This window comes from Globicephala melas, chromosome 10 (genome assembly GCF_963455315.2).
Source record: "Globicephala melas chromosome 10, mGloMel1.2, whole genome shotgun sequence".
Classification (NCBI taxonomy): domain Eukaryota; kingdom Metazoa; phylum Chordata; class Mammalia; order Artiodactyla; family Delphinidae; genus Globicephala; species Globicephala melas.
In genome coordinates, this window is record NC_083323.1 from 99,022,675 (window position 1) to 99,036,368 (window position 13,694).

At 54.7% G+C, this 13,694-nt stretch overlaps 1 protein-coding gene across 4 annotated transcripts in view; it reads left to right on the forward strand.

Moving 5' to 3' along the window:
- Window positions 1–2,038: 2,038 nt before the first annotated feature.
- The window catches only part of TSPAN11 (tetraspanin 11), a 64,157-nt gene continuing 52,501 nt past the window's right edge, over window positions 2,039–13,694 (forward strand). For 3 of the 4 annotated variants that reach the window (XM_060306437.1, XM_060306439.1, XM_030834688.2), the window contains exons 1-2: window positions 2,039–2,156; window positions 4,073–4,206. The gene's annotated coding sequence lies outside the window, so the exon portion shown is untranslated. The remainder of the gene's footprint in view (window positions 2,157–4,072; window positions 4,207–13,694) is intronic. The other variant, XM_060306438.1, reaches the window with a different exon arrangement.

Here is a 13,694-nt window from a genome sequence, read left to right on the forward strand (position 1 = left end):
CTGCCAATGCAGGAGACACAGGTTCAAGCCCTGGTCTGGGAAGATCCCACATGCCACAGAGCAACTAAGCCCGTGCACCACAACTACTGAGCCTGCACTTTACAGGCCGCGAGCCACAACTACTGAAGCCTGCACGCCTAGAGCCTGTGCTCTGCAACAAGAGAAGCTACCGCAATGAGAAGCCTGTGCACTGCAACAAAGAGTAGCCCCCGCTCGCCACAAATAGAGAAAGCCCACACGCAGCAAAGAAGACCCAACGCAGCCAAAAATAAATAAATAAAATAAATACATTTTTTAAATTCTATTTAAAAAAAAACAACAGAGATGGGACTTCCCTGGTGGTCCAGTGGTAAAGAGTCCACTACTGGACTTACAGTGCGGGGGACGCGGGTTCGATCTCTGGTCTGGGAACTAAGATCCCACATGCCGCGGGGCAGCTGGGCCCTCGCGCCACAACTGCTGAGCTCGCATGCCTCAACTAGAGCCCATGCGCCATAGCTACAGAGCCCATGCGCCCTGGAGCCTGCGCGCCACAACTACAGAGAGAAAACCCACACATCACAACTAGAGAGAAGCCCGCATGTCACAAGGAAAGATCCCGCATGCCGCAACTAAGACCCAATGCAGCCAAAACTAAATAGAATAAATAAATAAATAATATTAAAAAAATAAGTGAGAGAAATGGGACAGCAGAGAGTGAACTTGAACTGGACGCAGTTTCCCCAGAAGCTGATCCCTCAGGAAACTCCGGAGCTGGGATGGCCCTTCAGAGGCCTCTGGAGCAGAAGTAAATCACCCGATCGGGTCCGGATGCCCCCAAGGAGGGGGACCTGGCTCATCCTGCCCCCACTGAAGGGACCCTCTCAGAAGCCCCTGAGGAGCGCCTCATCGCCGAGTCTAGCCCCGTTTCCTTGGGCGCCCTCCTCTTCGGCGCCCCTGGAGCTGGGCCCCTGCAGGACCCGCCCTCTCCTCCGTGATGCGGCACCAGGCACTGAGACCCCCGCCAACCGGGGCAGCTTCTTTCACCCACCCTCTCCCTGCTTAGACCGGGTCCTGCCCTCAGCCCGGCCTGCCCTGCCTGGTCCACACTCGTCCTTCATCTCAGCTTCTCGGTGCTCCTGTTGTCTCCCTCTCCCCCAGCGCCCCGAAGGCCTCCTTCCTGAGACCCTCACCCCAAGCAGCTCTGTAGACCCGCCTCTGCTGCATCTTCCCCAGTCACCCCCCATTTCAATGCTTCCTCCCCAGGGACTATTGCCGTCACCTCCCTCAGAGCCCCCATCCCACCTCCCCTCTGCCCCCCTTTCACAGCCCGAGGTGCGGGGAGGATGGCTGGCAGCCCTGGACCAGCAGCCTGGTAAATGGGTAACGGCGCTCTCTGTGCTCAAATTTGAAAAGACCACGGTTGGGTAAGCTCAGGCCTCTGCTGCTTTGGCAGGTAACAGGAACCATGAGGCCCCACCGGTTGGATCCAGTTCAGGCAGCTTTGCCCCTGCTCTGGGCCAGGGCGGGACAGATGGGCTGTGTCGACTCTTGCTTTTTTCTCCAGTCCGGGAGGAGACCTTGACTCCCAGAGCCCAGGAAATGGAAAGCTGACGGCCCACAGGACTCTCAGAGGGACAGGGCTGGGATGGGGTCTTCCTTGTGTACGTGGGTCTGGGGGGAAGCGGGGAGGATGGGGACGCTCTTTGTGATCACACGGGCCGGTCCTTAGAGTCCCCGCACACCCCCACGGCCAGCTTCCCCCACTACCCTGAGGAGTTTCACGCCCCACTAGGGGCCCACTGGGGGGACAGGGAGACCTCCGGGAGGCCCGGGTAGGGTGTCTGCAAGCCGCCCGACTTCCATCCATCCACCCATCCATCCCCCCTCCTCGCAGGGACCCCGGGGCCACCGCACAGCTGCCCTAACTCGGACTGGATTCGCTTCGTGCGCTCTGAACGGGAGAAAGGCCAACCCCTAACAAAGACGGGCGGCCGGCGGGGCGGCGGGAGAAGGAGCCCGGGTATTGGAGGGGCCGGGGGTGGGCGCTCAGGAGGCGGGGCGCGGCCGCAGGAAGTGCAGAGCGAGCGCGGGGCTGAGCGCGGCTGCGGTCCTCACCCGCTGGCCCTGCAGCCCCGCCCCGGCGCCGGCGGCCTTCGCTGCGGAGCCCGCGACCGGTGAGTGCGGGCGGGGGCGCGGGAGGGGGCCCGGCGGCCGCTCGGGACTCCCGCGGGAGGGGCTGGGAGTTGCGTGGCCGAGCGCGGCCCGGCGGGCCCGGGCAGCCGACTCCCGGGAGGATGGGGGCAGGATGGGGCGAGCACGCACCGCTGGCTGCCGTGTTCCCATCCGTCCTCCGGAGACTGCCCGTCTGCACTTAGTGTCTCGGGAGGGAGCTCGGGACCTCAGTGCGCGTCTGTCTCTCCTCCAAACGTCATTCTCTTTGTCCACCTGGACTTCTGGTGGCTCTTATGCACGGGCCCGAGGTGACAGGCCCAGAGCCATCCTAACTAGAATGGGTACAGCCCTTGGTTCCGTACCCCCGGCAAGGCCTTGCCCAGTGTTGGCAGCTGGCGTGTCTCCTGTGCGGGCACAGGATCGTTCTCGGTGGGTCCGTCTGCCTGCCAGGGTGGTCCACAAGTTTCATGGGCGCATCTGTGCATTTGGGGGAACCCGGCTCTGCAGCCCCTGTCACCTGCGTGTCCTCCCTGTTCCTGTGCCTGCAGCTGGCTGGCTTGGTATGGAAGGACAGGAGGTGTGGAAGGTTCTAGGTGTATTGTTTTCACCAGCTGTACGTTCACACACATGACTTGGCTGGAAATATGAAAGGGGCATCTCAAGCTGGGTCTCAGTTGCCGAGGGTGCGGGGGTGAGCGTTGGCCGTCTCAGCACATGGGCACCCACTGTGGGGCAGGGTGGCGTGGAGAGAGAAGGGAGCTCCTGGAAAAACCCCAAGTGCACCCTAGGGCCTAGGGTAGGTGGCCGTGTGGGAGAGACCTGGGTGGTGTTCGGCCGGAGCGGGTGGTCTGTGGTTAGCTGTGGGCAGCTGGATTAGAGGTGGAGTTGGAGTCCTGGGTTTGAACCAGAACTTGGTGGAGGGTCACCACGGCAGTAGCGTGTTCCCTGCGCCTGTCCCCCTGGGACTCAGTTGCTTCGTGTGCAAAATGGGACTAATGACTGCTGTCCTGCCCACCTCGGGAGGTGTCTGGAGGCTCAAGTTGGCTAAGCAAAGTGCTTTGACAGCGGGGAGGCTCCAGGGACAAAGCGTGAAGGCCAGGCCCACGGGCGCACCGATCGGGCTTTGGGGAATGCCTCGGGGGCCAGGTCTGTGGGCTGCAGCAGCAGCTGTCTTCATACCGCTCCCTAGAATATTCCAGAGATAGGAGTGTCTGCCCGGTGCCGGGCCTCGATCTCTTGGAGCGTGAGGTATTCGCAGGCCTGCCTGGTGCTGCCCCTTTGGTGTGGATGCTTCCACAGCACAAGAGGACAGCCGGCTTGGCAGGTCTTCAGATCATAGCCCTGGAGCAGCTCAGCTGTGCAGAGACCCTCCTCCAGGTGGGCTGGGACCTTCACAGCCACCGGCTGGCTTTTCTCTGCTTGTCACCACCACCAGAAGCAGTCAGGCCACAGTTCAGGCCAGGGAGATGGCAGAGGAGGGAGCTCTCTGTCCCTGGTCACCAGCCTCAGGGTTCCATCTTCCGGTCACGGGGCATCCTCTAGAACCAACGCTGTACCTGCCAAGGAGGGCAGGGAGGGCGTCAAGAGTCCTCACAGCCCCAGACACCGGGATGTGGTTGTGGTTTGTCACCCCTGGATGTCACCTGTCACCAAGGCTTCTTGGCCCGTAGTAGCTGCTTCGTAAAGCAGCCCTGGAAACCCGGGTTCAGTGCAGCTCGGCTTCCTACCCACTGTGTGACCTGGGGAAAGTCCCTTGGCCTCTCTGGGTCTGTTTCCTCGTTGGTCAAAATCAGCATCTTTCCGGATTATAGTTCTGGTCTCAGCTCACATTCCACGTCCTCAGAGAGGAGGTGACCCTCTATCCAAAGTGGCCACCTCCCGGCCTCCGTCACATTGCCCTGATCTGTTTCCTTCCTAGCACTCTCCGCACCATCTGAACCGCTCTCAGCTGCATCCAGCCACGCTGAGAGCTTTGCCGAGGAGGGACCTCCTGTTACCTGCTGGCTCACCGCACCTGGAGCCTAGTAGGTGCTCCGGAGAAGCTGTCAGTGAGTGAGTAACTCAATAAGGGGGAGGGATGCGCGTCTTTCACATCGTGCTCCTGGGAGCTTGTGAGGGGGGAGCGGGCCCATAGGCAGGGCCCTGGGCTCTGCACACCCCAGCTCGGGACTGATGTGAGTTAGGGGCTGGCTTCCATATAGGACTTCGCTTGAAGAAAGGGCCCTCCCATTAAAATAAAACTAGAAAGCCATTGCATCCAAAGACGATGGGGCCTTTTCAACTCCAAGTTGAAATTACAGTACTGGGACGGGGAGTAACGCACACTCAGCCTTCGGGGATGACCAAAGGCTGTGGTTCAGACATGCAGAGCTGTCATCCCATCAACCATCACTGCTTGGCCGTGGAATTCATGATATGGTTGCTTTTTTGCAACTGGTTTAATTTCCTGAGCTTTGGGTCAAGATTAACGTGAAGAGGATTCTGCATCATGGGGTGTGCGGGGTTCTGGACCAGAAGGAAGCAGTGGACATCACAGAGTGGATAGGAGACACGCTGATACTGGTGAGCTGCCTGTGCGGGGTTCCCGTCTGCCATCATCCTCCTTTGGGTGTGTCCCAGGCAGACTGCCCAGATGCACGTGTCTCTCCCCAGTAGTTTGCTCCGCCTGGTTTTTCTGAAGTAGTTGGTAGTGGAGGATGCCCTTCTCTCTGAGTGATTCCTGAGCCTGGAGAGCCAGGTGGATGGCATGCCACGCCCCATATTGAAGCAGCCACGGAAAACATCCCTCCTTTGTCGCTTCTTGTAAATTCATTTGTGAATGGCGGGGTGACTCCCCTGTCCGGTGCTGTGCCCAGGTTTGGGGCACAGAATACAGTTCATCACCACCTTTGCTAAACCCCAAGGGCTGGGCGTCAGTAGTCCGCCCAAGGACGGGGAAGGAGGTTGAGTTGTTTGTGGGGTTGTTTTAGGTGGCTGGTTGAGGAGAGAGACGGGAGAAGTGGACAGAAGGGACTGAGTGCAGGACGCAGCCCTCTGCTAATTCCTCTGACGTTGACCTTGCTTCTTGTACGCGTCCCTGCTGGGCTGACGCTTGTGCGTTCCCGGGTCCAGAAGCTTTAACCTTCCAAGAGGACACAGGCAGAGGGCAGAGCCAATAGAGGTGGTGGAGGGGGGAGAGGGGTTCGGGGGGTCAATATTCTCACGTTCCCTGTGTGCCACAGGCCTGAGACTAAGAAAGACCCAGCCCTGACCTCCGAGCAGCCAGTTGTGAAGGAGATGAAACTTACTCCCGGAGGAGAGGCGAGAACAGCTGAGTGCAGACTGCAGCGGGGGTCGGGGGGTCTCACCCAGGCCACAGCTGGAGCTCAGAGAAGGGTCTGGAAAGTGCCAGGGGGCAGAGAGCCCGGGCGGTCAGCTGTCCAGCCGGGAATCTGGACTCTGCCTTCTCCTGAGCGCCTTCCGTGACCTTTCCTGCTCTGTAAGCGGAGGAGACGGTCTCTAGGTCATAGCCTGGCTTCAGGTCCCCGAGGCTTCCCCCCACCCCAGGCCAGCCCCGTCCCTTACCTCCTCTGGGTGCCCTTCCAACTGGGCCATTCCCCTCCCCACCTGGCTGTGAGAGGAGCTGGCTGTATTCCAGAACTTCTGCCATCCGTGCTCACTGCCCCCCTCCTCGGGGGCTATGCACATGGCCCTTCTGAAAGGCTTAAGGAGCTTTGCTGTCAAATACCAAGAATTCAAGACTTGAGGATGTTACAGAGGTTGAGGAAACGTTACGGGAAGTTGCTCGGCTGGGTCCCCGATCTGCTGAGGTCACGAGTAGGGTACCCAGACCCTCTCCAGTGGTAATGTGTGTTGACGGGGGGAGGTAACCCAAAGTGCTTCTCACCTCGTCCTGACATATGGGTTCTTCCTCTTGTTTTTAAACACGCACCCCATGTTTTGAAAGTTTTTTATCAGCCAGATTTCAACATAAATGAAAATTTGTTTCTCCATCTGAAAAAATGATTCAGAGCCACAAAACTGAAAGGGATTCACTCTCCAGTGCCCACCTTTCTGGTTTGTATCACTTACATTTTTTCAGAATCAGCTTATGTTATTTACTAACAGATTCTAGTGTGTTTCAAAGGCTCAGAAGAGAAAAAAGACAAAGGACAGGAGTGAGCTGTTTGTGTCGGTTTGCCTGAGGTCTCGAACCGATTGCAAAATTTTAATAAAAAAGCATTACCTATCCTGGTTGACCGTGTAGAGTGGTAGCTGAACTCTGAAGCATTTTTGACAGGTAAAAGCCCAAGTTTCATGAAATATCGTAAAGAGATTTCCCTCTCAGAAGCCCCTTTACTAGACACGTACGAGGGTTCTGACGTTTGGAAAACAATGTCCCATACCCGGGTTTCAGAATGGTATACCTCACCCCTGCTGGAGGATGGAAATTGACTTTCTTTTCCTGGCAACCAGCACGAAGCTGGGCGAGCGGTAGGGGTTCAGTAAATGTCCACTGGGCGGATATTTCAGAAGCACTCCTCAGCCATGCCTAAGTCTGTGCCTGAAAGAGAAATCCCTACGCCCGCGCCCTTAACTCAAAAAGCAGGACAAAGTGCCTATAGGTACTGAAATACAAAGCTTTTTCCTTTCTTCCGTGGCCTCTTTATTGACTTGTCATGATGTGGTTTTTTTACTTGCTTTTTAATGACATTGTAAGTAAAGAAAAATGAAAGTTTTGAATGACTTGCATGAATTTTACATTCGCCTTTATATTGTGCACCGCCTGTTTTAAATGTAAATAGATGTGCATTTCACTCATACGCTGAAACACCAGAATGACACGATTCCTATTTCACAGCTCGTATGTGCACGTGTATTTTGTTCCTACCAGGACAGTAGACATGGGGCAAGAAACTAACTCAGGTGTTTTTGTTTCACTTCTTGATACACACACGTTCCATCAACACACACCACCTTTGGCCTAGTGGTGAAGGAGGGACAGAAGGGAAAGGGAAAAGGCTGTCCTTCCTTTCCTCCTGTGTCATCATTTTCAGTGTACGTGGGTGAGTAATGCAGGAGGTAGCAGAAATCGGGAAAGACAGGCTATCCCAGGACGGCCCTTGGTTGTTGGCGTTTCTCAGAATGCACAGCTTTCTGTCGGCTTTGAATCAAGCTCGGGTTCCAGCAGGGAGCCTGGCCTCCCAGGCTGCTCTGTCATGGACGTGACTCCTTACCTGTACTCTCTCTGAGGCTTTCTGAACCCCGCGCATCAAGGATGCCCTGGGATTCTGTGCTCCTGGGGCATCAGGAACACCAGGTCAAATGCGGCCTCACACTGTGTGTATCTCCCCAGCTCACATTCATGCCCACCGTCCCATGCGACTTCACTTACAAAACACAGGTTCAAAGATAAATTATTAAGAATTCTGAGATGGGGCTTCCCTGGTGGCACAGTGGTTGGGAGTCCGCCTGCCGATGCAGGGGATGCGGGTTCTGCCCTGGTCCGGGAGGATCCCACGTGCCGCGGAGCGGCTGGGCCCGTGAGCCATGGCCGCTGGGCCTGTGCATCCGGAGCCTGTGCTCCGCAACGGGAGAGGCCCGCGTACCGCAAAAATAAAAAAAAAAAGAATTCTGAGATGAAACAGCCGAGCATTAAACCAGGCACGGGGCCCTGTGAGGCTAGACTTGTTTTGGGCCCAGGAAGCCAGCGAGGACCCTCCTGTGGGTCACAGTTGTGGATGGCGGCCCAGTTAGGGCAGAACTAATCCTTTAAACAAGTGGGCTGGGTAAGTGCTCTCGGATCCCTGTTTGTGATTTATATCTTGGGAAAATGCTGGAGGCTGCCGTTTCCTTTCCAGGCCTCCACCCTCCTGCTTTAAATCATTTACATTTTTTAAAAGTCAGCTTAGGTCATTCACTAACAGGTTCTAGGGGTTTTTAAAGGTTCAGAAGAAAAGAACAAAGGAAAGGAGTAGAGGTGGGTGTTGTCCATTTCGTCTGAGGTCTGGAACAGATTGGAAAGCACAAAGCCTCTAGGAGTTCTGAGGCCCGTTTAGAGACGCTCACCAGCTGCTCCGGGTACGATTATTTTTATGCCCAAACTGAGCAGATAGGTTGGGACAGAGGAGGGAGTGGCCTAGTGACCAGGGACCCAGGGCTCTCAGGGTTGGAGAGGAGGGGGAGGGGGAGAAGGGGCCACGTGCAGGTGCCATGTGACTCCACAGTTTGGAGTGGGTTTTGCACACACAGATGCTTAGGGAAGCCAGGAATTTTATTCCAGAAGAAAGAAACTCCTCTGTCTGTGGGCAGAGAGGGTGAGACAGGAAGTTAGAACCAGGAGCCTTGGGAGAGAATGAAATACTCAGAAGGCAGTTTGCACTTTCAGACAGCTCTGAGCACGTCGCTGAGGGCTTTTAAGTTGCTGGAAACCGAAAGTTCCAAGCAAGTTCTAGGAAGCAGGTACTGGTACCGTGAGCTGGAGGAGGGTGGAAGGAAGCCCACCCGCCCCCTTTTTTTTTTAACATCTTTTTTGGAGTATCATTGCTTTACAATGGTGTGTTAGTTGCTGCTGTATCACAAAGTGAATCAGCTATACATACATATATATCCCCATATCCCCTCCCTCTTGCGTCTCCCTCCTCCCACCCTCCCTATCCCACCCCTCTAGGGGGTCACAAAGCACCGAGCTGATGTCCCTGTGCTATGCGGCTGCTTCCCACTAGCTATCTATTTTACATTTGGTAGTGTTTATATGTCCATGCAGCTCTCTCCCTTCGTCCCAGCTTACCCTTCCCCCTCCCCGTGTCCTCAAGTCCATTCTCTACGTCTGCATCTTTATTCCTGTCCTGCCTCTGCCACCCCCCCTCCCTTTTTAATGTAGAAAGAAAAACTGGGTTAGAAAGAAACAGCGATGATAACAAGTAAAAGATTAGCGGGAGAAACCATGTTTACATCGTACATTTAGTCCCTTTGAATCGGTCTGCCTTCTACCTTGGTTTTAATTTACTGTATGATTAATGCTGATTGTGAGTTGCTGATTCCATCATTAGATTTAATAATTGCATAACGGGCTGTTCTCCAGGGCTCTGCAAACTGTTTTTGGATGACCTGCAAGCTGAGGATGATTTTTACCTTTTTTTTTTTGCGGTACGCGGGCCTCTCACTGCTGTGGCCTCTCCCGTTGCGGTGCACAGGCTCTGGACGCGCAGGCTCAGCGGCCATGGCTCACGGGCCCAGCCGCTCCGCGGCATGTGGGATCTTCCCGGACCGGGGCACGAACCCGCGTCCCCTGCATCGGCAGGTGAACTCTCAACCGCTGCGCCACCAGGGAAGCCCCGATTTTTACCTTTTTAAAGGGCTGAAACAAACAAAAAACAAAGAAGGACATACAGCGGAGGCCAGAGGCCCGCAAAGACTGAAACATTTGAACTGGTCCCGTGCAAAAACGGTTTGCTGGGCCATAGCCGTCAGCCCCAGGCTGTGACCGTGGACAGCTCAGCACCCAGGGCTCTGGATGTGGGCACTGCAGCTGGAGGGAATCTTAGCCTCTGAACCAGGATCTCTGGGCTGCTCCCCTCTGAGATCCCGACCGAGTTCACCTGGGGTGAAGCCTGGGAATAAGGGTTTTTTACAGTCCTTGGCGGGAGGGGTGGGGAGGGTGTCCTAGTGCAGCTAAGGTTCAAAATCACTGCCCTAAGGCAGTAATTCTCAAAGCGAGGTCTTCGACCTGCAGTGTCTGCAGTGTCAACATCCCCCAGCTGGTTAGAAATGCAAAATTCAGGACCCCACCTGACCTGCCAACTCAGGAACTCTTGGGGGGAGGCGGGGAGCAAACTGCGTTTTAACCAGCCCCCCAGGGAATTCTGATGCACCTCAAGTTTGAGACCACTGCTCTTCGGCTTGGCCTTTCAAACTTAAACCTTCCTGTTTGCAGGCGAACGTCAGAGATGGTTAGGTGGAGAAGGCAAGACAGGAGGAAGCCAGCGGGAGGGGATAGCAAGGCCTTGAAGGTTATTTCAAGGCTGGACGTAACTGTAGTTGTTATTTTATACACAACCAAGGCCCTGGGAGGTGAAATGGTTGCAGGAAGCAGAGCTTGGGACTAGAATAACACTACCACCTACAACAATCATGTTATCCTTAACAGATATCATAAATAGCAATTTTAGCTTTGGGCGCTATTTTCCATTACTACAGATATGATTGTCTTTTAGTACATTAACTTATAGAAGGTACCCATTTGGTAAATGCAGGGATTTAAGCACACTTCTGAGCTATCTTGAAATCATTTGAATGAACATTATACATGCCTGGGAAGTCAGAAGGCTGTATTGCTGACCATCACCTCATAACTGAGGGTGAATTCTGTTCTCCCAACCACTCCCTCAAGGGAAGGCAGATCCCCCCAGGATACTTCGCCCCAACTGCTGGCCCTCCAACAATGTAGCCCATGGGGCATTTGTAAAAATGTCACAGGGATTAGAACCTACTGATGTCCTGCTATGTGCCAGGCACTGTGATAGGTTTTAACATACATTATCTCCTACAGTCATCGCAGTGCTCTTATCCCCATTTTATAGTTGGGAATGTTGAGGCTCAGAGAGGTTAAAGACTTTCCCCAAATCCCGCAGCTGACAAACCCGGGGATGTCTGGCCTCAAGATCGGTGGAAGTGGAGGGGAAGCTTGCCCGCAATCAGGCATGATGTGGCATTTCAGTACATCTAAGCTGGGGAGCCTATGAACATGTAAAGCAATTACTCCCAGTTCTCCCAAGCCTTGCCCAGTGTCCTGGGTGTCCTTGGAAGGGTGTGAGTCCACCCAAAGGCTATCTTAGAAAGAATTCAAGGGCCAGAGGCACACGAGCATCCAGGGATAAAGACTCCATCTGGGTTGTCAAAAATGCAGTTGCTCCCCACAGAGCTGGCTGGGTTCTTAAATTCCTCCTTCCTCATTTGGAAAATTAGCAGCTAAATTGATAGATTTTACATATTACATACTATCATCGCTATCAGTAGTAACAAGGCATCCTTTTAGAGTTTTCACGTCTCCAGGGCACTCTACGCTCCTTAGCTCCTGCTGTCCTGGTGTTGGTGGCCTTGGTTGTGACCAGAGGCAGCAAGAGCTCAGAGATCATGACCGTGGGGCAGCGCTGTGAGTCTGCAGCTCCCCGCAACCCCCAAACTAGGACTGAGGACCAGAGATACGGGTTTGAGTCCCAGCTCTTACCTGGTGAGAGTGGAGAAATGGCCTCCACCCTCTGGGCCTCCCTGGCCAACACGTGAGGCTGAACTGGTGTCTAAGAAGTCTCTTCTCCACCTTCTAGACCTGGGACATGCGGGCAGCTTTCCAGACCTTGGGAACAATGGGTAGTGATGCTCCTGGTGATGATGTAATTGGTACCCGATAAGGGAGCCGATGTGGGCAATAGCTAGGATATTCTGATGCCAAGTCCGTTTCTATAACATCCTCCCTCTGGAACTCATGGAACTACAGTTCTTTTTTGGAAAGAATTAGGGTAACAGTGCGGGGGTTGCTGGTTAGTTGCCATGTGCGTACATTATTTCCTTGCCCAGAAAGGTCAAGTATCTCTAAAAAGACAAGTTTCTGTATGCTTGGCTCTCCTGCAGGGGGAAGATTCTAATACTTTCCAAGGTGGGGGTTTCTAAGGTTTCTTAGGTTTCTAAGGTTTCTTAGGTTTCTAAGGTTTCTTAGGTTTCTAAGTCCGTAGAAAATATGTTTTCACAGACCTGGGATGAAGAAACATGGCTTATTTATCAGGGAGCTTAGCAGCTTCCAAACTCTCTTTGATAAATTACATCATCTCCTGGACTTAAGACCTAGCAGATTTACATCCAAGACCCAAAGTGAAAATGGGAGTTTAGAATTGGATGCATGAACGTCCTCTCCCACAGCCTTGCACACACACGCACATAGATACACCATCCGTGTGTCTGGCAGAAAGCAAGTTGAAGCGGGGTCTGGATACCCGGGACACCTGGCTTCCTCCCCAGCTTGGCCTCTGCTGCATCCTTGGGGCCAACGGGGTCTCTGAGCCTGTGTCTAAGACACAGCCCTTCCCGTAGGAGTTCATAGTTCAGGTCTTATCTGTACCTACCCAAAGAAGGAAGCTTAACCTTTTTGTGGAGCAAAGTCATAAACCCCTTTGGGGATGTGCTAAAGCCTATGGGACCCCAGCACGTAAATAGTAACATTTTTCCATACAGTTTCAGGGGCCTCCACGTTATAACTCCTTGGAAGGAATGGTCTTTCAGGCTTACTTCTCAGCCACGGTGTCCCGCTCCAGAGACAAGACAGGCACTGTTCTGAAAGCAAATGAGAAATTGTACCAATCATCTCTGGGAACAGAGATGAGTTTTTGTGTCATTTGGGCTTTTTTTTTTTTTTTAATTTCCCGATGCCTGGAAAGGAGGGTCTGTGCCTTTCTGACTCCCAGGAGCAGGTTGTGAACGTCCGTAAGCCAAAGTCACGTGCACCGTGATATAGGCTTCTCCAGGGCCCCTCCTGCCCGCCAGAGCATCGCCCCTGCAGCCTGGCTAGTCCCTTAGAGCCACAAAGCCTTCAGACCGCCATCGATCGTCCCCTGGACGGAGGCGCTGCTGCTGCTGGTGTGATGGGGGGAGGGGCCAGCTGCGCTTCACCCACACTTCCTGGCCTTCACGGTCACTCTCTCGGAGGTCCGCATCCTCTTACCCCTGGAGGGCGGAGGGGGAGACTGGCTCAGGTACTTGGGTGACCTACCCAAGGTCACACAGCTGGTACAGGTGACGTTAATTTTCCCTCCGTGTATGTGAAAGCCCAGACGAAACATCAGAGAACCATGCTGGGGGCGGAGGTAGCAGTGTCGTCAGGGCATCCGTGTCCGGGGGCTTGGGTCCCCAAGTCAAGCCTGGTGGCAAGTCCTTGTTGAGTCTGAGGGCTGGGACCATTGTTAATGGGCCCGATTGTTTCCTGCACCATCTGGACCGGTGGTCCCCAACCTTTTTGGCACCAGGGACTGGTTTCATGGAAGGCAATTTTTCCATGGCCGGGTGGGGGTCGGGGGGCTGGTGGACGGTTCAGGCGGTGATGCGAGCAGTGGGGAGCGGCAGGTGACGCTTCGCTCGCCCGCCCGCCCGCCGCTCACCTCCCGCTGTGCGGCCCGGTTCCTAACAGGCCACGGCCCCGGGGGGGTTGAGGACCCCTGCTCTAGACTATGAGGAGTGTGTCTTACCCCCTTCCCTGCTCAGTACCCACAACGGAGGAAGTGCACCCTGGTCTCTAAGAACAGCATCACTCCCAGTTCCTCCAGCTCCATTGTGAGCCCCGAATCCAAGCTTGGGAGGCCCACAGGCCCAGACTGTCCCCCGCTTCTGCCAGGCTCACTGGAGGGCTGTGGGTGTGGGGGGGTTCCCTCCACTCTCAGGGTCATGTTCACCCAGCCCTTCCAACCTTCTATGATTTCTACAAGGCACTAGCACCCGGGTGTCAGCTGGACCACCGACGGGTGGATGGCGGAGTGATGCGAAGACCTGCTTCCGATGCTTCCAGCCTAACCCTG